Raw genomic sequence first — 23,667 nt, 5'->3', positions numbered from 1 at the left:
AGGTGCCCGGTTGGGATTTGAACCTTGTCCTCAAGTTTCTGATGGGTGCTCCGTTTGAGCCTTTGCATTTGTGCCCTTTGAGACTGTTAACTCTTAAAACTGTATTTTGGTTGCGGTAACTTCCGCTCGCTGAGTAAATGAGTTACAGGCACTTTCAGTTAAGCCACCCTTCACTGTATTTCATAAGGACAGGGTTGTCCTTAGAGTTTGTCCTTCCTTTCTTCCGCAGGTGGTATCGGAATTTCATTTAGGCCAGAAGGTTATTCTTCCGGCATTTTATCCTCCTCAGCAACCTGGTAAGGAAGAGGAGAGGCTCCATAGGCTCGATCCTTGGTGAGCTTTAAGCTTTTATATTTCACGCATGTCCTAGGTCAGAGTGGACGATCAACTCTTCATTGGTTACGCTGGAAAGCGTTTGGGACAAGCTGTGACTAAGCAGACTTTGTCTCGCTGGATTATTCTAGCAATTTCTGAATGTTACTGCTTGGCGGGTAAGGACCCACCGGCCGGCTTGCGGGCCCATTCTACCAGGCGTATGGCTGCCTCTACTGCCCTACAGAGGGGTGTTCCTATTCGTAACATCTGTGATGAAGCCACCTGGGCTTCGGTCCATACTTTTGTACGTCACTACTCCCTCGATTGCATCCGTGGGCAGGATCTGGCCTTTGGCAAGGCGGTCCTTTGCTTTGCAATTTGATTGGGCATTCTAAATTTCTGTATTCTAAATTCTTTTCCCACCTCATTGCATTGGTACTGTTTTGGGAGTCTGTCATAGATATGGAATACGTCGGAGGACCCAATCCCCTCGAAGAACAAGTTACTCTCTTACCTGGTAACGTTCTTTCGATGGGATGGCCCGATGACGTATTCCATATCGCTCCCTCCCTGCCTTCCCCTCAACAGAATTTCTTATGCGATTGCAGCTTACGTTTCCGCAAGGCTTTGTGTGGTCAGACTGGCAGAAGACTGGTGCCACACGTTCTGGGAAAAAACTACAACTGAGGCTACGGGCGTTGTGTGTCCTACTTATAACATCCAGTGACGTCGGCCGACGGAGGAGGTCCTCGAGGGCGGCGTATCGACGTCATTGACGCAGACGCCGAAAGATTTTCCGAAGCAGCACAGCTGTGGTGATTACTGTCATAGATATGGAATGCGTCGTCGGACCATCCCATTTAAAGAACGTTACCAGGTAAGAGAGTAACTTGTTCTTCTCATGAACTCACACAAGAGAGCTCAATACTATGTTTAGAGCTGAAATAGCAAGCCGGCTGCACAGTCCAGAGGAGTCTGTTGTGGAAAAGATCTAAAGTTGTCGTCTAAATTCCCAGGCGAAGGTTCCAAATTAGCATCTCTACTACTCGACTGTCTTATGGAGGCCTCCAACAGATGGTGTTCATTATTCACAGTATATTCTGTATAATTCCCTGACATGGACAAGGGCTCTTATCCTCCAAACTAATCAGGAGACTTCTCCAAAGAATTGTCTAATGGTGGTCTAGGAAGGCCTAACAGTAGCGATGAAATGTCCATAACTTCAAGAGCCGTCCCAATGGACAAGATTGATCCTGCAATAATCGCACCATTCGAGCAAGCTCTAGCGAAGCATCCGGTGCTAAAATTGACATATTTGAGATAAGGTCCTCAGCAGAGCTTCTACCTGTATCCTCCCTAATATATTTGCCTTTGGCCATTCATTCCCCACCTGGTATTTCCTTATTCGTCACACAAGTAGAATTCTTCAACGGCCCCTGGCGGCCTTCTGGAACTTAATGGAAATAGCAAGTGATCTTGTTTTTCTCCCTGCAACCTATAATCGCTGAAAGCGACTTAGACCGACTCAGTTGAGGAATAGTGAAAGCTGGTTTGCCCCCGCCTCAGTATATTTGCAGCCATCCCTAATTGTTGTTACTGGCTGTATGCCTGTCTTACTCCTAAAGACATAAGTAGACATATTGAGTTAGCCACTTACTACACCGTGGTGTACCAGCACCAAGTCCACTGTGTCAACCTCTCCAACTACACTTCTGTGCACTTTGTGGGCGCTTTGTGCCACACGGGTTTAAAAGCTCTTCCAGCTCATTACGTGGTGTGAAGGCATCATGAAGGAGGACACAGGCAACAGATTCAAGGTTCAAAATAACACACTTTATTAACTTAAATGTCAGGATGGAAAAAGGCCTAAATTGCCCTATGCTAAGGTGGGATTTCCCTACCTAAATAAAACTAAGGAGAGTCTGAGTCCAAGAGTTCAACCTAAGAATCTGTCTGTGTCCAAAATATATCTGTGCCCTCACAACCAAGATAGACAATGTGTAGGGATGTCAGCAACCAAAGAAACGGTGTTGAAAAATAATGTACTGAGCTTGTTCCAGCTCGCAGCTTTCTTTCAGCTCCCTTCCCCAAATATAAAAAAGTTCATGGAAAAAGTCTCAAAGTTACCTTTCTTAAGTTAAGGTTACATATTTGTACACACTAATCTGGATTCCCTTCCCCAAGAATTAGGCAATATAGTTCAAACAAAAAAGGATCTTGAGGCTCCGTGCTGAAGACAACAAATGTTGCTCTTGAATCTCAGGGTTCCCTTCCCCAAGTCATTTATAAACTTTGAATTTGGTTCTTCGGGTAATAGGTTCAATAACTTTTCAGACTTTTGAAGCTTTCCCTTTTTTTGGGTATTTGCTGTGTCACTCTCTTGCTCCTTTATAAAGTCTGTTCATCCAATTTTCCTAAATTCAAAGATCCTTGAAATTTGGAGTTCAACATATAATGATGTTTGCTTAAATTGTGAAATTCACTTTGACATTCAGCATTCAGTAATTCTGTTAATTGCTTAAATTGTAAAGTTATGTTCACTTTGGCATTCAGCATGCAGTAATTCTGTTAATTTTAAAGTTCCCGACACTGTGGATTTCAACAAGTGTAGAGTTCTGCTTAATGTTTATGTTTCTATCCAGTTCGATATTCAATAGATGTTGCTTTAACTCAAAATTGTTTTGTTCAACCCACTGTTGAAAATGTGTTTTGTTTCACTTTAATTGAAATGCCCAGCACTCAGAGACTTTCAAAAACATTCTTTCCAAGATACGCAACCACTCTGATACAAAGTTGTTCTAACGCTGCAACATTTAATAATGGAATTGACTTTGAACCAGCGACCTTTGAAAATGCTCTTAAAGGAATAGTCCATTCAAAAATCGTATTATCCCGAGCATTCTGGCATGTGGTTTTAAGCAATCTGTGATCTATCGTGAAAACATTTCCTATGCAGTTTACCTTAGTTTTCCTCACTTTTATACATGCAAAATCAACGAGCGGGGTTGTGCCAATGTTATCCGTTGCTGCATCGCCCTTAGTTCAAGTGCCCTCGCAGCACTAAATCATATCACCCGCCCCTGAAGCTGACATCACTATTCCTAGCGATATTCTCCACCTATTTTCATAACGTTAGTGTGCAGCACAGCCAAACGCGCCCATCATCACCTACGTCTTAACGTCAGTTGACGCAGAACCCAGAATATCAACACACATATCCTCTCACAGCACAGTGCGTCCCAAATCGGAATAGAAAACACTAATTTTAAAGGAAACATCAATACTCTGTAATTTATAATGTGCTTTTATTACACAAAAAATGCTCAGAGAACGTCTGCTGATTTCAATTAACCACCAATTAGAGCATCAAAACTTTATCATGAGGCACACAGTGTTCCTTTCGGGAGAAGATGTGCATTCGACGCATCTTGAATCGCGAGGCTTCGGCATCAGCTTCTTGTTAGACAGTAAACAATAACAGGTTGCTCCTTGTCACTGTTACCGCCAAAGGGCATATCGGTCCCAGGCGATCGTCCCACATCAGCGTAATGGAAATCCATCAGTTTAGGCGTATCTGCCACTGCTGGCTGAAGAAACTATCTGTCAGTATCTGGAAACTATGGCGTTCCCATAGTTATCTGTGCAGATAACATAATAAAAATATATTTTAGTAGCCGTTCTTTATTCAAATGTATCCATTTACCCTGCTGTTCTGCACCGTATGAAACCTAATAACGAACACAAACCACAAACAATGGAAACACGGAAAACATTGCAGAGAGTTTGAGACTATGATGTGCTTGAGAGGTTACCGCTGTGGAGTATGTATAGCTCCCAATGGGATGCAGAAGTTGACGGAAAAATCGAACAGAAGGACGGCATTATAACGGAATATTTGCAACAAACTTGGGGTAGGTGACCCTAAGTTCCCTGGATGAACCCAGATGTGGACTCCATGCTCACTGTGCACAGAGAGGCACAGCTCCACCTCCCTGATGAGGCCCAACAAGGCTGAAACATGTGTATGGGGTTGCTGTTGGTACTCTTGTTCAGAAGGGAATTGCCATAGCATTTCGGTGCTGGACTGCCCATGTGGGCCGGACAAAGACTGATATGCAAATGGATAAAAAAAACACATAACAGGTTATCATGCCATGTTCTTTCTAGAGAGGGGTGCCCGCTACCTTTTTTTAAAATGTGACAGAACTGGCAACATAAAATTTCGACAAGCAAACCAAGTCCCCTTGGAAAATGTTCTGCACCCGGCACATCCAATAATACAACGTTGATAGCACACCCTGATATGTTATGGGACGAAGTGGTTTAGGTATCACTAGCCTGCATACAGTTTGTGTTTGCGGGTCGTCGATGAATAATCATCACAATATGCTCCAACTAACAACCCATAACAATGTAAGCAAGCAATACCGGCCAGAAAATGAAACCTTTACTCATTCGTCTTTAAAATGTACACAAATATAAATTATTAGTAGAATTCTAAACAGCCCGCGAGTTACGCAATTGCTTTTTTAAATATGTTGCGGTTAAATGTAATCTACGGAATAAATTGTGAGACACCGACAAGTCATAAGTGCAAGTGCCCATTCATCTCCACTGAACTTCCCGTGCACTACCAACCTCCACCCCGCCAGGACTGAGCCCATCAGCTCAAACTCCACAGTTCCTTTCATGCTGATATCCATCTGACCGTCCCATGCCGCAATCAGTCCAGGACCCACATCACAGCCCTAATCCCATGTAGTATTATATTCTCCCAAAAGGCAACACACGTCTACCTATATCCTGAGGACCCAAGTATGGCAGATGGCAGAACAAACCTTTAGGTTGTGCACCTGGGTACAGAGATTGTGAGACCAAATAGATTCCAAAGGGTAGAGGTTAGAATGGCAATATATTAGCTCATTTCACTGAAGTACCCCTATCCATGCAAGATTTTATGTGTGCCATTATTTCTGAATTATCAGTTTCTGTTATTTAGTGTAGTTCGATAGATGCAATGCTCCCTTGCCCTGACCTACACACTGTGTAGATGAACCCAGCTGACCCACATGTGCCAAGAGCAATGAAGAGACCTCGAGATTGCGCAAGTCCAGTTGAGCGTGGGGCGAAAGCGGGAGGAGGCAAAACACAGAGGTACACTGTATGGCATCCTATAACAGGTGCTTCTTGCCAAAATGTTGACAAAGACGATACATTTGAAAAGACAATTTGGATGCTATGGCAACCTATGTCGAGTTCTGCAGAACCCAAAGAAATCACACACATGAAAAGACCAAAACACTATGTAAGTGTTTAAAAAGGTGCACAATCGCCAAGGAGTTTGTCAAAATAATACACAGCTAAAGCAAGACGATCTGTATGTTATGGGGTAGACTTTGGTCAGTCGGTTTATCATTGGGATGAAAATGTTACCCACCATAGGCCATCAACACCAGAGCCATGCACTGAATTGATTCCTAAACCGGATTACATCTGCATAGATACTTCTTAATACTTTTACAGCATTGAAATTTGAGTTTAATAGCATTCCATTGTTGATGTACAATGTACAAACATTGGGGAACATATCACAAAAGGTTATAGTGAGCACATTAAGAACACTGCTGCAAATTATTTATACCGGGAAGTCATCCGTTCAACAAGTTCAGCTTTAGGTGGACAGTGCTCCTTTGCAATGTTTTGTGGCATTGTATGTGTCCTAGGAACAAAATTAGGATTGATTCCATGAGTATGCATGGCCAACACTGTCAATGTGAGATCTTTCACAAAATCGAATTCCATTTTCCTGGTATATTGGCTTGGCCACCCATTGTTTGCTTCGTTTTGCGAAGGCCAAGGTGTAACAAAGCATCCCAAAGTTTCCGGCAGTTCTCGATTGTTCTCTCCCTAAGTTCTCGTTGTGCGCTAGTACAGCTAGTAATGTTCGGGCCTGCATACCGTCTATTCTGAAATGCAACCTTTTGGGCCTGTACCTTAGGCAAATATTTTGGAACACCTCCACATCTCCGGTATGACAAAATTCTGTGAGTCCCTTTAGGTCTCTTGAAATAGTTTTATCAAACACGATCTTCTCAAGAGCTTTGTGTGGAGGTGAACATGGCACCAACCACTTCTTCTTGCGTTCCTGCGATAAAGGTCCATGTGCACATTCATGAACATGTTGGTTTTCTGTCCACGAGTGAATGTAGGATCAGTGGTGCATCAGTGAGTGCCATTTTTCAAGTAGAATTTCCACAGACCCATCACAAGTTTTGGAGCTCGACCAAAGATGGTTGCTGAAATACTGAGACCACTATAAAATATTTTCCAAACCCTTTTTTTTTTTTTATCAGAAGCTGTCATTTATTTATTGATTATTGACTGATTTGGCAACGTGCCATACATCAAATTGATGAAAAATGTTTGTAAACTGCTCTCACATGGCCTTGGCTATTGAAACATGTCTGTCGGTGGCATTCTCCTCGATTGAAGATGTTCGAGGGATTTTATGAAACCATGTTTCTGCCTGGCCACAGAGGATGTTCATTGGGGCACCTGTACGATCTCCAAACTCACAATTATTTTAGTTTCCTTGTCTTAAAAGTGGTATGTGGAGTACTTTGCTGAAAATCCAGGGCTGTCATACTGTCCGTCGCCAGCTAGCCTGAACCGTTTCACAGAGAATGTGCTTTCAATTGACATCTGTTCAATTCTCCAGGCTTGACTAATAGCAGGGAATAAGAATTCCCTTTGATATTTGTAGTACTGGGTTTTAGCAAGAAACTGAACTCCCACAAACTGACATAAACTGGACATCTTACTGAAAGTCAAGCCACTGAAAAGTAAAGCTGCTGAACATAGCAGATTTCCAGCTGGCACTTACCCAGCATCGGTCGAGCGGACCATGAAAATGTATTTCAGCAGCAGTATAATCTCTTCCAGGCAGCTTTCGAATACTATGTATTTTTGCTCCTTTATTAGCCAATCATCCGCGATGAATGTGGGTTGTGGCTCCAGTGTGGTTGACAAATCTTCAAAACTAGGCAAACTGTAGTCGAGATCTTTGACAAGTTCCTCAGTCAATTGCGTTGAATTTTCAGTCCCTGTTAGTTCAGGTTGTGATATTTGCACACAAATTGGAGAAACCATCAACATCAAATGTTTATTGGGTGGAACTTTTTTGCGGGTGTAGAAGTGGTCTGCGAGGAATTCCAATGCATCTTCATTATATTCAGCTTCATCTTGTGGAGTTGTCACATGGTAATAATGGTCCAAGGAACCTTTGCTGGCTTCGCCGGTCACATTCAATTCAGTTTCAAGCCCTTGGGCATAAGCATCACAAGTCTGCTTATTGACTGGGCCATGCTGTGCCCCAAATAGTAGTTGCTCCATGGTGAAATCTGTTTGGCAAGCAACATCTTTGGTTTCATTTGTTGTTTGTGTCTTTATACTTCTTTTCCTTTTGGGCCTCTAGGAGATGTGTTGAAAAACATGCTCAATGTATATCACACATACAGAAGATAGCACTTTAAATACAACAGCATGTTATGAAGAAAAAACCTGTCCAAAACACTTTGAGAAAACTAATTTGTTTCTTTGTTACCCTTGTTTTCTTGATTTTCTGTGAAACCGTGGTCTTCTCTTTAACAACCGCACCAGCAAGCCGAAAAAAACACATTTTTATATGGTTTAAATTAACCACATTTCATTAACACGCAAACAAACATTTAAATATATACAAACCAAACCAACTTGAGTGAATTAAAACATGAAAATGTATTACATATGCTATTTGATGTCCAACTGTATCCAATAGTAGTTTATATTCACCTCTGATCCATGTGCCTCCTCATCTAATTCCACACTTTGTGTACATTCCTTGAATAAAATATTCATTAAAAAAAGAAAGTCAACCGTATTGGAAATTAAAATCTTTCATGGCACAGAGCGCTTACACACAGATCACTATGCAAAAAAATACTGATTGTAATGTTGCCCTCAAACATTTTGCAATGTATTCTGCATTAGGGAGGAAGTGTAACGTTAGAAATGAAATCAGAAAAGTTTAAAACACTGCACTTTTATATGCATGTCGCTGTCTAATAGTATCCTATGTAGGATTTACTTTCTTTCATTCAAGGGAACTGTAAGTACGCATACCTCATACTCTTCACCAGCTGCAAAGGACGATGTAATTGTAGTCGAAGTACCAGAATCCCCCTGTAAAACAGTACTTGTTTTAGTACGGATGAAAACAGCAAAACGGAACAGAGACAATGTGATGCAGACAATGTAAAGAGAAACCCATAAATGCCACCTGGTGTAAACAACTGACAAGATACATAAACATTTTCATATTATTTGAAATTCCAAGCATAATACATTCTCGTAAAGGAAAAGTGAAATAAAATTACCTGATAGGCGCTTGAAAAATAAATGGATGCAGAATCTTGCTCCATTTATTCCACATAAAGTGGTACAAGGTAAAATTAGATTTGCATTAAATATGTGGGAAAATCCAACTGTCGAGAATATGAACCTCTGCCTGTCTGTAGGGCTCACCATTGGTATACTAGACGTGCCAGTGGTTTCGTCACTTGCGAGGGTCTGTGCTTCCATCAGTATGCTCTCCTAAAACAATGGACATGTTAAGCAACTGATTACGAAAACATTATGCTTCTTTTTAAGGGCACTATAACATTGCTTTCTATGGTCATAATTACTTTATTTGGGGCTCCATAAACCGGGGACAGATGTATAGTAAAATGTGGTATAGTTAAAATGTAATACAATCGGGAAAATATGCAAACATTAGTAAGACACTTTTACACCGAAACCACCAATCCGTTTATGAAGTTACCTTTTCAGTACCCCACCGCCTACAGCTAATTCATCATCCGGGACTCACCTGAGCCAGCTTGTACATCGAGTTGTAATTGCATTTGGAAGCAATTTCCCAAAGATTCTGCGTCAATGTTTTTTTGTGTACTTCGATTGGTCGTACATAATGTCTGTAAAGTGCAGGCTGCAGATGCGGAATCGATTGGCCCTCAAGTCACCCAAGACCGCCTGGGCTCTAGTTTGAACCTCGTCCACTGGAACTCCACAATATCGAACCCATCTTCTTATTAAATCAATATCCGTCAGGTGTATATGCAGGACTGTTCCCTGACTTTTGACATGGCTCCTAGATGGGCAACCAAAAACCATACAAGCAGGCATTCTTGAAAAATCTATAAAATCTGTATAGAAAAATATAAATAATTCCATAAAAATTGTACTGTATGCATGAGATTGATGCAAGAAAGCAAGAAAGATGCCATTCTATTACAATGGACATTGATGAAATGTGCTATATATCGAGATCAAAACACTTGAAACTTTAGCCAATGGTAAAGTCATTGAGATGAATGAACATTACACTACTGGGTACACTCGGTCGAAATAGATAGAAAATTTGAGATTAGAAATAGATGAATATAGAGAAGTTAATAGGTGACCGGCCCTCACCTTGACTAACAAACAATTAGATTCTGCAAGCAGGGGAGCTAGTAGCGGGAGAACAGGTAGCATGATAAAGAGTTGCCTTCCAGTGCTCAGAGATGTTCTCCGGCAAAATATCAAGGTGTTTATAAAGGATTAGAAAAGTGTATGTGTATGTGAATGTGTGACATGAGGGGAGCCTGGAGACACTGGGTTTGGGGAGGCCGTGTGAACAATGGCCCCTGTGCGGAAGATACCTTTGAAGTGTACATGGTGTTTGGCACCTTGGCCGTTCCCACCCTGCCAGCCCCTTGGGAGCGCTGGGCCACAGGTCCAAACTGCCATTGATACTGGAGGGGGGATGGATGGGCATGAGGCGTGCAGACGAGGCCCGGAACACTGCTGATGGGAGACACACTGATGTCGATTGCAGGGATGGGGTCTGCAAGATGGGAGCCTGGAGACACTGGGTCTGAGGAGGCTGTGTGATCAATGGCCCGTGTGCGGAAGATACCTTTCAAGTGTACATGGTGTTTGGCACCATGCCGTTCGCACCCTCGCAGCTCCCATATCATATCATATATCATATCATATATTATAGACAAGTGAGCATGTCCTTGATTCACTGAAAAATTGAAACAACTATTCATAAAAGCTCATTTGTCTTTTAATTTATTGCTGATATTGATGGCACAAATATACTACAAATTGTATACTTCGGGTTGCAGCACAGTGTGTGAAAATCCCCTGTACTGTCCGCTGTCACTGGGGAATTTGGCGCAAATGGCTCCAACGACACAGGCGGGTATCACTCATCAAACGCGGAATTTAAGCCTCCCATAAAGCCACCATGTAAATGAACGGTAGGCCACCAGCTTGTACCACCTGTGGAAGAGAAACATACATACTGTATTTAAATTAACCTGATAAGTGTACAAACCTTACTTGAAAATGTACCCTGTATTCTATGGCATGCTCGTACAAAAGTTACTTCATGGATCAATGAACTTGAGCTTTCAATTGTACACACATTACAAAATTGAAAACACATGCAATCCATAATGTTTTGGGCACAGAGAAATATTGTTTCTTAGTTGAACGTGAAAGACACATAAGATGAACACTCTGATTTCCCAAAAGCACAATAAATGTATTCAATTGGCAGACTGCATTCATTAGGTAGTGATAGATCAAAGTTACGACAAAAAGGAAACAAACATGAAATGTTAGTGGGCTCAGAGGTCAAAATGACATCACATCTAGAGTACACTTACTTGTTACTTGGATTGCGAGGGTGAACTGTTAAGTGAAATTTGTGCATAAGCGCCATCATAATCCTCAACACGGACCTTGTGAGGCAGGCTGCCTTGAAGTCGTGCAGCTCGGTAATGCATAGCAGTGGTGTGTCTTCTTCTGATATGTAGGCCAAGCATCCAGAGTTTTCTTTGCAGCAGCAGTTCTCCTCCTCGGTTGGCATGACCTTGCTCTGATTGCAGGTACACCAGGTGGAAACGTCTTCCATGCGACTAGGCTCAGGATCCAGTGATTCGTCTTTCCAACTGTCGTCCGATGCCCCATTGTTTCCGCATCTTTCTCTATCAACTAATTCCGCCTTGGAATACTGCAGCTCATATTGGTAGGGTTGTATTGTTGCCATTATACGACAAAATGTTTAAATCAAATGCAAGTAACAATTGAAATCAAATGTAATGCTAGTAAAAGTATCTGTTCGTAAGGGGCTCTGCAACAAAGATAGCTGAACGGAGCAGAAACAGGCTATATAAAAAAAACACAGTGAAACGACTGAAAAAGCAACTCTGATGATGTCTGATGAGAAGCGGCCTGTTTATACTTATTGAGGAAAGAGGCATCCTGCCATTTCCATGGAGACACGTCATTAGCTGCCACACATAGAACGTTGACACGAGACATGCATTAGCGTTGTGAAATGGGGCGTACGTGTCAATTGATGTCCGCTTCAGGGGCGGGTGATATAATAATAATAATAATAATGATTTAGTGCTGCAAGGGCACTTGAATTTAGGGCGATGCAGCAACGGATAACATTGGCACAAGATGGCTGCGCCCTGCTCGTTGATTTTGCATGTGTAAAAGTGAAGAAAACTAAGGTAAGGTGCATAGGAAATGTTTTTAGATCGATCACAGTTTGCTTAAAATCACAGGCCCGAACGCTCGGGACAATAACATTTTTGAGCACACTATTCCTTTAAGACACTCAACCACTCTGATACTAAGTATTCAGTAACAATGGTAATATTCATAAATTTGAGCACCAGGTTTCTCATCGGGTAGAAGCTCACAGTTCTCTGGAAAAGGTCTGCCTGAAGTGCAAAGCACACAGTCCTGCTTCTGTTGTCAGAGATCAAACTCCTGGCCCTTCAGCACTCCTGTGTCATCTCATTGACACAGTTGTGAGAAACCAGAGGGTGTCTGACCCGCTAGACCCCAGGGATCTCTCTCTCACGTGTCCAGGGCACGGCCATCGCCTTTGGATCCAGAGCCTGGGGGTGGACCAGTGCGGGAGGATCGCCTGGGTGAGGGGTCTTTGGGGAGTGGGTGTGAGGCAGCCGATGGTGCGACACGGTATTCCATCCTTTTTTGTACATCCAACCCCTCCTATTTTGTAGGATCCGATGACCCACCTCACCCTCCCTTTCTGCACTAACACTATGCCGTGGAAGAGGGCGACTGAGAGCAACAAGATTAACTATTATACATCGTACTGGACATGTACCGCTAATTGGGTCAGGCAAAATCAGGCACTTGACTTCAAGTGCATACACCTGATTCCAATTAGCTCTCCTCACACAGATACAAGGTGGAACCTAGAGACACACTCGGAGCAAGGTGGAACACGGGTACGAGCAGAACTTCCAAGGCGAAGGCAAACCTACTAAAGCAGAACGATGGACCAAGGGACGAGAGAGGCCGGCCGAAAACCCCAAGAGTTCCCTAAGGAGGTGGTTGCCTCCACAAGGCTGTGAAAGACACATGGAGAATGCCAGATCCCAATATCGAAGACTGTATTGTGTTCCGAGGACGCCAGCGACCCTCCCGGGTGAACGACAGAGTTGGGGAGGCGAGGCCAAGCGTGTGGTACTAACCTTGACTCCTGAATTGGAAATCGATAAGCAAGAGAAAACGGCTCACAGCCGGTGAGTTGGCAAGCAACCTTAGACCGGTATGAGCTAAGAAAGATTGAAGTTTGCACAAGGGTGGCAGACCTGCAAATGATCTTTAAAGCAAGAACAGCTGTGGTATCAGCAATACTGAGTAACAGTGGTCTGGAGAAAAAGGAGTAACCCACTCGAAGGTCTCTGTGAAGGGTGCATTGTTTGAGGTGATAAAAGTAAATGAACTGTAAAAGCGAAAGTGAACGAAGTTAACCCCAGAGAAGGGGAGAGGAAAAGCTGATCAAGGAAATCTGAGTCGAAGTGGTCCTGTGGTGGTCTGTAACAGAAGCTCTGCACTTTCGAAAAGTCTTCAACATCTGAAAAGTGGTCTGAGCCTGCTTGAGGGAGACCCGAAGTGTAAAATCTTGGGGAAGGGAGCACCAGCAAGTGTTGTGGAACTAACGTAGAACTGTGCAAGGTCTGAGCCCAGCAGAGGGGGATCAACTTAGAACTTTTGTTTTCTTTGAAGAGGTCTGAGCCCGACCGAGGGGGACCAGTGTGAAATTTTGTTACGTTATTTGGTGAAGTCTGGAACTGGTGTCTTTAACGTGGAAGGTCCGAACTGTTTCAGTGTTAAAGCCTGAGCAAGAGTGTGTCATCCTGCCTATAGACACTGCCTTATGCCGTGCTGTCTAAAAAATGGGAGGAGATCTGAATCAGCCACGTTGATTTTTGTTGAACACTGATTTTCCTTTTATATGCATGCCTCCTTTACAAATTTTACTCTTTCGTCCTGTCCCCTTTCCTCCATACTGCATGGGGCGTCCCTCGCTAGGGACGAGAGACATAACCTTTTTCATCAGAAAAAACCTTTTTCTCCTTTAAATTTAGAGGCGTGCTGGGGTGCGGCTCTGGGAGCATGCGCTACCCTGACTCCTCCTACCGGCGCCACATCTCAGTCCCTTTTCTGCGTCAACGGGAATGGGCTGATTTCACCAGCGCTCCTGGGTTTGCCTTCGGCCTTGTAATTCCACGCTCTGTTCCCCGGATACCTTCTTCTGTCTTTTTGTCTTCTTTTATCAGTCAGGTACTTAGTCCTCTGGCGCCACGCTCCTCCCCGGCGCATGTCGACTCCAGCAGGCTTCAGCAGATGTCCAGCCTGCGAGGGGCTCTTCCCTACAACAGATCCACATGCTCTTTACCTCCGCTGCCTTGGCCCGACCACGAATGGGAGGGTTGTACCGTGTGCGACGCACTTCCTTCATGTGTTCTGAAGAACAGACTAGCTAGGTGGAAGAAGCTCTTCGAGAAGTCGCCTCCAGAGGACTTGAAGGACTTTGTCAGACGTAAGTCAAGGCCCACGGGAGGGCCACTCTTTTCCAGCGCACCTCGCAAAGGCGACTCCTTCTCATGGAAACGCCTGAGTGGGAGGAACCTCTCAATTTCTCACACTAGCACGGGTATCGAGGCTAGCTCAGCTACCGGCCGCCAGGCCGAGTGGTCCGTAGATCCTTCCGGAGACAGTGCTGAGGGACCGCAAGGTTCTTTTTCCGGGTGTACACCCAAGGGGCTACGCCCTTGTACCAGCAACATGGCCAAGGGGGCGCTTGCATGCAGCACTACAGGCGACTGCCGTGGCCGACACGCCTACCAGGTCTCGACCTGAGGTGCAGGGTAGGTCTCATTCTCCACCGTCAAGAGTCCTGGAGGAGGCTGAGCCCAGTGAGCCAAGCACCACGACTTCGGTACGTGGCATGCAGCTCGGAAAGATGGCCGCCGCGCCAGACAAGATGGCCGCTCGTCCGATACCACCCGGAGGAACGGAGCAGGTGGGAGAACGAGTTACATGGTGGGACTGGTGTCAACCTGGTACGTGGCCAACAGCTTATCCATCAGCAGCGCAGGGCAGGTTTCCTCTGCAACCAACCAGACATAATATGCACCGGCCCCAGCAGTTGCCCGCTATCCCGTCAATATCACCTGCCACCCAGCCGGCCTGTAAGGACAGGTTCTTTGAAAAGTTCCTCACACTCATGAGATCTCCTCAGATGGGCGCCATCCTGAAGGATGTCATCAGGGACATGCTCCCTCCGGCCCCTCCCTCCGACCGTGCTCAAAGTTATTCCTCCTATGGCTCAAGGTCTGCAGGCCCTGGTGCAGCCCACACCGGCTCCTTCGATTCCGGGTCCCCTGCCTTCCGCGGTTCAGATGGTTCTGTACCAGCCTCTGCTGCAGGCTCCGGTCTCCACAACTCAGCTCTCGATGCCCAGCACACCTCCACTCGCGCCGGACGCCCTGGTGGACACAGACGAGGAAGAAGACCCTGACACATCGTCGGCCAAGGCCTTCCACAAATGACTTGCAGAAACTGGCAGAGTGCTTGGGCCTTCCTCAACCCGAAGTCGAACAACCGGAGCCAGGAGTGCTTCCTGAAGTCCGCACTCTATGCCCCACGCCTAGAACAGGGATTCCGATGCAGAAGGACGTTGTCACCTTGGCCAAGAAGGGGTGGTTCAAACCCCACTCGGTCCAGCCAGTAAATCGACATCTGGATGCCAAATACAGGCAAATGGAGGGGGATACACTCTTGCTGTTGGCCCATCCTTAACCTCGCTCTTCGGTGATTGCTGCTGCGTCACTCTACTCAAAGCCTCAGTCGTCCGTGGCCACCTCGTCCTGGGCGCTGCTAGGCAAGGAGGAGAAGATCTTGGAGGCGTACGGAAAGAAGCTTTATTCCAACGCTTCACTGCATCTTCGTCAAGCCAACGCGGATGCCTTACTGGCAGCCATTAACCAGAGGCTTTAGAGGGAAATAGCCGACTTCGTTCCTGATTTCCAGTGCAGTGCCAGTCCTGTTTCAAGGCGGGACTGGCAGAGGCTAAAATGGTGGTGCAAGAGTCCACCGTGGCCCACATTGACTCCTCTGGCCGGGCCATATACATCACCACGGACATGAGAAGGACTGTCTGACTTCGGGCTACTAAATTTAAGGCAGACGTCTAGGAACGTATATTGGACCTGCCATTCGAGGGTGTTGACCTCTTTCACTCCACCACCGATTGAGCAGCTAGATAAAAAGAACAACAGTTTGCAAACTGCAGTCTTTATCCTTACGAAGGCCACGCCCAAGACGTACACCCAGTCACATCAACAATCCGACAAGAGGCGGACGTTCGGAGGGTTCTGTCGCTTCCAAGAACGGAGGTCCAGGCAGCCTGACCGCTCACTGTGTCAACACCGGCGTAAACAACAAAGGGGGTGGGCGGTAAGGGCTTTTTTCAGTCCCCCTCCTTCGCAACAGCCTCAGAAGGAAAAAAGGCATGACGAGTCCCTTCGGGTCCACGTGTCTCTGGTGGGGGCAGGCTTGCCCTACACGCACAATTTCGGGGTCAGAGGTTCGCGGACCCCTGGATCCTCTCAGAAGTATCCACGGGGTACCGCTTACCGAACCCTTCCTCTCCTCCCTCCTCCCCTCCACTCCCACAGATTGGGACAGCAACTCTATTGGCAGCGATTCGGTCGCTCGTCGAGAGCCAGGCAGTGGAAGAAGTTCCAACCTCCCAGCGAGGATTGGACTTCTCCAGGATTATTGCCATACAAAAGAAGAACCAGGCTGGCCTGAGAGTTGTGTGGGACCTTTCCACACTCAACCTCTCCCTCCCTCTTCAAAAATTAAAGATGGTATGTCAGCACTCATAGCGGAGACATTGTGCAAGGGGGAGTGGATGTGCTCCCTGTATCTGAAGGATGCTTATCTACACGTCCCGTTTGACAGCCGCATCGCTCCTTTCTGCGATTCAGGATCATGGGCTGCCATTTCCAATACAAGGTTATTCTCTTCGGACTCAACTCGGCGCCCAGGGTGTTTACCAGACTCATGAATGCAGTGGCGGCCCTCCTCCGGGCACAGGGCTACCACCTCTAGCCGTACCTGGCTCGTCCTGGCGAAATCAAAAGAGGCGGTGCACCACACTTCCTCTGCCCTTATGAGCACACTTCACAACCTGGGATTTTCGCTCAACCTCAAGAAGTCTCAGCTGCAGCCTACGCAGAGACTGACTTTTCTGGGCCTCATTTGGGACATGAACTCCGAGAGAGTTTTCCCCTCTGAGGACAAAATCACGGCCATCAAGAGGGCCACTACTCACTTCCTCACCCGAGAAGTAATATCCGCCTGGTGCTACCAGCATCTACTAGGCTCTTTGCAGACACACTACTGCACGTACCCCACACGAGACTCAGGATGAGGAGATTGCAGCTGCACTTCGCAGCATCTTAGAATCAGGAGCAGGGTTCCAAAGCAGAGCTGGTCAACGTTCCTCCCTCTCTCCACTCGGACCTCACATGGGGATCCAGGGACGGCAAACTTCGAACGGGCAAGCCCTTCCGGAAGCGGCTCCGCAGGTCACTATCACGATGGACTAGTCTCTCGAGGGTTCGGAGGCTACTCTGGACAGCCAAGTGTCCATGGAGTCTGAACCCGGCAGGAGTCCCATATCAACTTGCTGGAACTGAAGTCCATCTGGGTAGCGCTGAAAGCTTTTCTCCCGGTCATTGTGGGTAAGGTTGTCCTCATCCATACCGATAACTCCACCAGCATGTACTATGTCAACAAGCAGGGGGGTACCAGGCCCCCTCCACTGTGCGCCTAGCTGTCAACATGTGGGAATGGGCCCTAGAGAACAACATCTACCTCACGGCCGTCCACCTTCCGGGGGAGTCCAACTTGGAGGCGGACAGGCTCAGCAGTCTGGGAGCGGAAAATTACAAGTGGCAATTGAACGATGTTAGGGAGAATTCTCCTTCTAGGGAAAATTTCCCTCACCAAGTGAGTCCCCCAGCAGCTTTGCTGGATTTCTGAAGTTTATTTTTTCCACCTGGTAAGAGTGTACATCCTTTTTCACTCTTACATGTGTTTTGGCCTGTGTTTTTACTCATTGTGTGATCTTGGGCACTGGAGCACACCACTCCAGATGCCCCTGTTCTTGTATGGGTTACACAGCACCCTCAGTGTAGTAACCCAGGGTTGTCTTTTAGACTGCCCTCTGACTCCATTTCGCTGGGACTGACTACTGTCCCCCAGAGAAAGGTAAAGTTGCCATTTACTTTACATAGTCACTTTTACCACAGACCCAGTACACCCCAACTTACATGGAGTACTGGAAAGGGCGAATCTGTACCCCTTTTCTGTCTGTACCTCCCTGAACATTGTTTCGCTCTTTTAACATTTAGACTTGACTGGTGGCAGTGGTATCTACCCTAAATTGTCTACCGCGATTATATTAGATAAACGTGGTAATACTATTGTCTATTTTAACAGCCTTAAGCATAAACCCGCTTGACCAAATCATCTTTCTTTGGCTTCGGTTGGGTTTATTCGCCATTTATTTTTGTTAAAGTCCTTCTTGTGTTTTACTTTGCGCGGCAAACTCGGTTCGCCTTTTGTTCACCGTCTTTTGGCGGGCTTCTGCAGAGAAGCCCTCCTCTTGGCGCCTGGGTGTCTAGGTAGACTGAATGTGGGGAAGGGGTGTAGTCACCCCCTCACATGGTATCCTAGGAAACCCAAGTGGCACTTTGCCATGATTGGCTGAGGTGGTTGTCCCGGCTGGGCAACCCCCCTGCTGTGTGATTAACAGCCCGGCTGTGTGAATGGGGGTTTTGCGCATAAAAGGCAGGTCTCTTGGGCTAGAAGTCAGTCGCCTCAGGAACTACAAGGAACCGAAGAGAAGCTGAGAGAACGAGGGCTGCTGCAACTACCCCGTCCCGGTGAAGCCCTGCTACAGTCTTGAGCTATCTACCCTTCAACGACTAAGAGAAGATCCAGTCCGGAGTCTTCTTCCCTTGAGCCTGGTGGGGATAACCAGCTCATCTTCTTCAGACAGAGGTCTCCGTCGTGGTCGAAATCGCTGCACACTGCTGTAGTGGTCCGGATAGCCGCCTGCCGAGCCTCTCCTGTTTTTAAGGAGCGCACCTTTTATTCGTTGTCGCTGCTGCCGGCTTCACAACGAAGCTCCAGGAATCGTGGGTCTGCGGGAAACCAACAGGAACAACTGCCTGGGCACCAGCTGCACCATTGGAATAAGGTACTGTGTTCTGCTCAAGGAAACTAGGAGAATCCCTTTTCTTCATCCTCAAGGCTCGTCCTTGTCTTCCCTCCTTCTTATAACTTTTGCTTCGGAACATTGCAATATCAAAGTACTTTTGGGCTACGCTGAATCGTGAACTGTCTAACGGTGTGATCTTCGGCAACAGGTCTCCGGTGTCACTTAACCCTGGCTCCGGCCCGTTGCCTTTTGAACTCCTGTTTCTGAGTGTTTCTTGATGCTGTCTGCCTAACCTAAATAGTGCTTGTGATTTTGCCTCCAACTCCCTCTGGGTATCCCAGGTGCTAAGTGTGTTTTTGCCCTGGTAGCATTTCATGTCACGGATACGCTTTTATTTAGTAGACCGAACTGTCAAAAAGTGATTGCAACCGTATCCGCGGTATCGTGTTTTGTTCATAACACTGGTTCATTCAAATACAGGGTACTTACCTTGAGACATACTGTACAAAGTGAATTGGTTTGTTGTAGTATATTTAACATGTGATTTTGTTTAAAGGTTAATAGAAGTGTTGTGTTTATAACTGATGGTTTAAAAATAAATGTACTTCTATTTTTTACCTGAAACCTTGAGTCAGTGTTTGCTTGAGCCACAGTAATTGTGGTCCCTTTGTGTAATCTCTGCTACTGCTCATATGTTCTTGAGATAAGCCTGGCTGCTCTGCTACTGCTACCATTATAACTTAGTAGTATAGGCTTGTACCAAAGGTACAAAACTACCAGGGGCATCCTCAAGTGCATCTTTTTTCCTCCTCGGACAACAAGAAGTGCCAGAAGTTTGCGTCCTGGCAGGGACAGGGCCCCGGCTTCCTGGGGGACGCATTCCAGATGCAGTGGAACGGCATGGCAGCCTAGGTCTTCCTGCCCATGCCCCTGGTACACAGGGTGATCTGCAAGATAAAGGAATCTTGTCACCTCTACATCATTCTGATAGCTCCGTAGTGGCCGGCAAGACCGTGGTTCTCAGAGCTTCTCATCCTCTCAGATAGGCTACGCATTCACCTTCCAATGGGCCCAGCTCATCTCCTGGCGCAACAGGGGGGCAGGGTCATCCACCCTGCGTCACAGAAATTAGCCCTCAGCGTGGTTCCTGAGCAGGTCACGCTGAAGCACCTTAGCCTATAACAGGCTAACCTAGACATCATTCAGGGTGCCAGGAGCAATGTTACCAGGAGCCAGTATAAGAGTAAATGGACTAGGTTCTGGCACTGGGTGGACACTAAGGAGATCGACCCCCTTACGTGCATGTTGGACGACGTGCCCTCCTTCTCTGCGCTCCTTGCTCATTCAGGCATGCAGGTGAACATATGCCGCACATATTTGGCAGCCATAGGGGCCTACAGAAATTCGAAGGAGGTCCTCTTCCAACCCGATAGTCAAGAGACATTTGATAGGGTTCTTCAGACTCTACCCACCCATCAAAAAACCACACCCTGTGTGGGACCTCAATGTAGTGTTGGGCGCATTGGTGCACAAGCCGTTCGAGCCAATTGCGTCTGCGGACATCAGGCTGGTCACCATTAAAACGGCTCTGTTAGTGTGCCTCATCTGTGCTTGCAGAGTCAGCGAGATCCAGGCTCTGGTGGCTTCAAATCAAAGCCCTATACTACTTTTCACAAAGATATGGTGGTCCTGCGGACACACCCCGCGTTCCTACCTAAGGTACCCTCCGCTTTCCATCTAAACGAGGAAATAGTCTTACCTACGTTTTTTTGCCGACCCTAAGGACAAGGGTCAGAGGGTTTTGTACTGTCTGGATGTCAAACTTGCTCTAAAATTCTATCTGGACAGGGCCAAGGGCTTCCGCAAGTCGGACACACTGTCACCTTCGGGGGGTCAAGACCCGAATTTCATGCATCCAAGGCCTCTATTGTACGCTGGATGGTTTGGGTCATAAAGGAGGCCTACGAGGGGCAACACAAGCCGCTTCCAGCTAACATGAACGCCCATGCGGTCAGGGCCAACGGCAGGTCCTGTGGCAGGTCATCAGCAGGGCGACCACCTGGGCCACCCCTTTGGCTTTCTGTAAGCACTACTGTTTGGACGCCGGCTCCAAGTCAGACGCAGCTTAAGGACAGGCGGTTCTAAGGAATCTGTTTTCTTAAGGAGGGTCTCCTCTCCACCCTAGGGCTACATTCAGTTGTAACCGCCCATGCAGTATGGAGGAAAGGGGACGGGACGTAAGAGTCATTATATGTTACTCACCTTAGTCCCCTTTCCTACATACGTCCCACTGTCCTCCCCCCTAATAATACTGGTGTCATTAGGCAATGTTAAATATTGTCGATGCGTCAATGGGGACTGAGGTGTGCCGCCGGTGGGCCGAGTCAGGGTAGCGCATGCTCCCAGGGCCACACCCCGCGCGCACCTAAATTTAAAGGGGAAGAAGGTTATTTTCTGGTGAAAAAGCTTCTGTCTCCCGTCCCTAGCGAGGGACACCCCATGCAGTATGGAGTAAAGGGGGCTAAGGTCTAAGAGTACATTAGTCACTACGGTGAGTAACTTATAATGTTTTGTACAAGAGATAGGGCAGGCATTCTTTTTTTTAGCATACGCCATTTTGATTTGACAGACACCACTAAGACTGTTTACTTTATTATTTGATGGTCGAGACCTATCCCATCCTAGTTACAGGGCAATGTAGAAGATTTTCCAAACCCCACGAAGTTAATAAACGTTTTACAAATTGTATCTTTTGTGGCAGTGTCATACTCGTGATACCATGCCTCCCCTACACAGGGGAACAAGCACTTCTGATGAAAGGGAAAGGGACAGCCACTCCGCACGGCTCCCTTCTCTGCCTTCAGTCCGTAGCACGGAGCCCCAGCTCCCACACCAAGCTTTCTCAGACCACTTCTCCTTGCAGTCCCCAGCTTCTCGGCGTCCTGAACACAACGGACCGTCTCACAGCATTTCGCTCCAGTGGCTCGCCTCTCTTCCAGCAAGGTACCCTGGTGATCACACAGGCTTCCCTGCTGCTCCTTCCTGTGTTGTTCTTCCCTCCTTCTTTTATACACCTGCAGCCTTCCAACAGGTTGCAGGTGTGTTTTCTCAATTAGGTTTGCCTGACCATGATTAAGGGACATGCCTGACCTTCCATTGCAGGCATCTTCTTCGCCCCTGGACCAGAGTAGGGAAATGGTATAGTGTTCATTACTCTCAGTTGCCCCTTCCTCTTCTCTGTACTGTGTCGCAAAAGGGGAAATTAATGGAGCTGCCTTACAGTAACCCATAAAGGTCGGGAGAGCGTTAGGTTGGTCGTCAATAGGGAAAGGGGGCTACCATGTCTCGCCTGAAGGCACCCAACTCCCAATCCTCAAGGACCCTTCACCCATGTGATCCTCCCCCGCTTCGCCAACCCCAGGGACAGGATCCAAAATCGATGGCCTTTCCCTGGCCACCTGCGTAGAAGATCCAGGGGAGTAGGAGTGAGAATACCCTCAGGTTTCTCAGTGGTAACAGCGACAAGTGGCACCAGGTAGTTTTTAGACCGGTAGTCCCACAGAAGCAATTCCCTTCAACAGTATACTTCTCAATGGGTTCTCCAGCCACACGTAGCGCTCCACACAGCTCCAACTGCACTTCCGTGCACTTCGCAAGTGGTTTGCGCATACTGGGATTTAAAAGCTCTTCCTGATTGTTGTGTGGTAACAACAGCGACAAGGGACACCAATTAGTTTTTTGTCTGGTAGTCCCACGGCAGCAATTCCTTTCAACAGGATAGTTCTCAATGGGTCCTCCAGCCACGCGTAGCGCTCTGCACAGCTCACAGCTCCAACTGCACTTCCGTGCACTTAGTATCTTGTTTTATTGCTATTTTGGTTACAGGTAGATGCATCGATTTTAAGCTTGAGCATATTGTACAACACATGATCTTGACAGCAAGGTTGTGCTTGTCTACAGTTTGGGAGCAGGAAAGGACACCGTCCAATAGGATTGGCCTATAAGACTTTACTTTTGGACTTTTACACCATGGAAAGGCTAACACAGATGAAAAATTATTCAAATCGAAACATTGAAAAAAAATGGATGCCCTTCCTAGAAAAATACTGTGAAACAAGTTGAAATCTAACCATTTGAATGATCGTAACTTCTCCTGACTCTTCCTGGCTATAAAGAGCTAAGTAGCTCAAAGAAACAGTTACCCTGCATTAAGAGCAGAAAAAAGCACCACATGTAGAAGTAGTGCATTACATTTTATAGATAGATTATACATCATAAGATGAGGTGTTGCAAGAATACTTTAGAATATTTTGGTAGAAAGATATGTTTTGTAACTGGAATCATTTGGGCTCATTTTTAAATCCACTCTGCATGCCTGAGATGTTGCTTGAGAAGAGAAATTTACTTGTAGATACTATCTAGATAACTCTTTTCCCACTACTTACGGCCTACCACAGACCCTGGAGATATAATCACTGACTGATTTTGTGATCATGCTGCCTACTTTAATGATTCCAATGTTTTTTCTCATTGACATGCATTTTCAAATCTTAGTAACATGGTTTTCTTAAGTTGCAATAATAGAGTGGAGTAACTGCTAAAAAATGAAGAGTGATATATAGCCAGGTACGATAAAGCTTCTGTCATATAATGTGTTATGGGTAGGCACAGTTATCAATGACATATGAAAG

General features: G+C 46.3%; 1 protein-coding gene across 1 annotated transcript in view; it reads left to right on the top strand.

Annotated features, from left to right (window-relative positions):
- The window catches only part of NAPRT (nicotinate phosphoribosyltransferase), a 1,537,890-nt gene that overhangs the window by 949,679 nt on the left and 564,544 nt on the right, over positions 1 to 23,667 (top strand). The window lies entirely within an intron of this gene.

This window comes from Ambystoma mexicanum, chromosome 5q (genome assembly GCF_040938575.1).
Source record: "Ambystoma mexicanum isolate Mex_15411 chromosome 5q, UKY_AmexF1_1, whole genome shotgun sequence".
NCBI classification, from domain to species: domain Eukaryota; kingdom Metazoa; phylum Chordata; class Amphibia; order Caudata; family Ambystomatidae; genus Ambystoma; species Ambystoma mexicanum.
The sequence above is the reverse complement of the archived record's forward strand: the minus strand, read 5'-3'. Positions and strand labels throughout refer to the sequence as shown.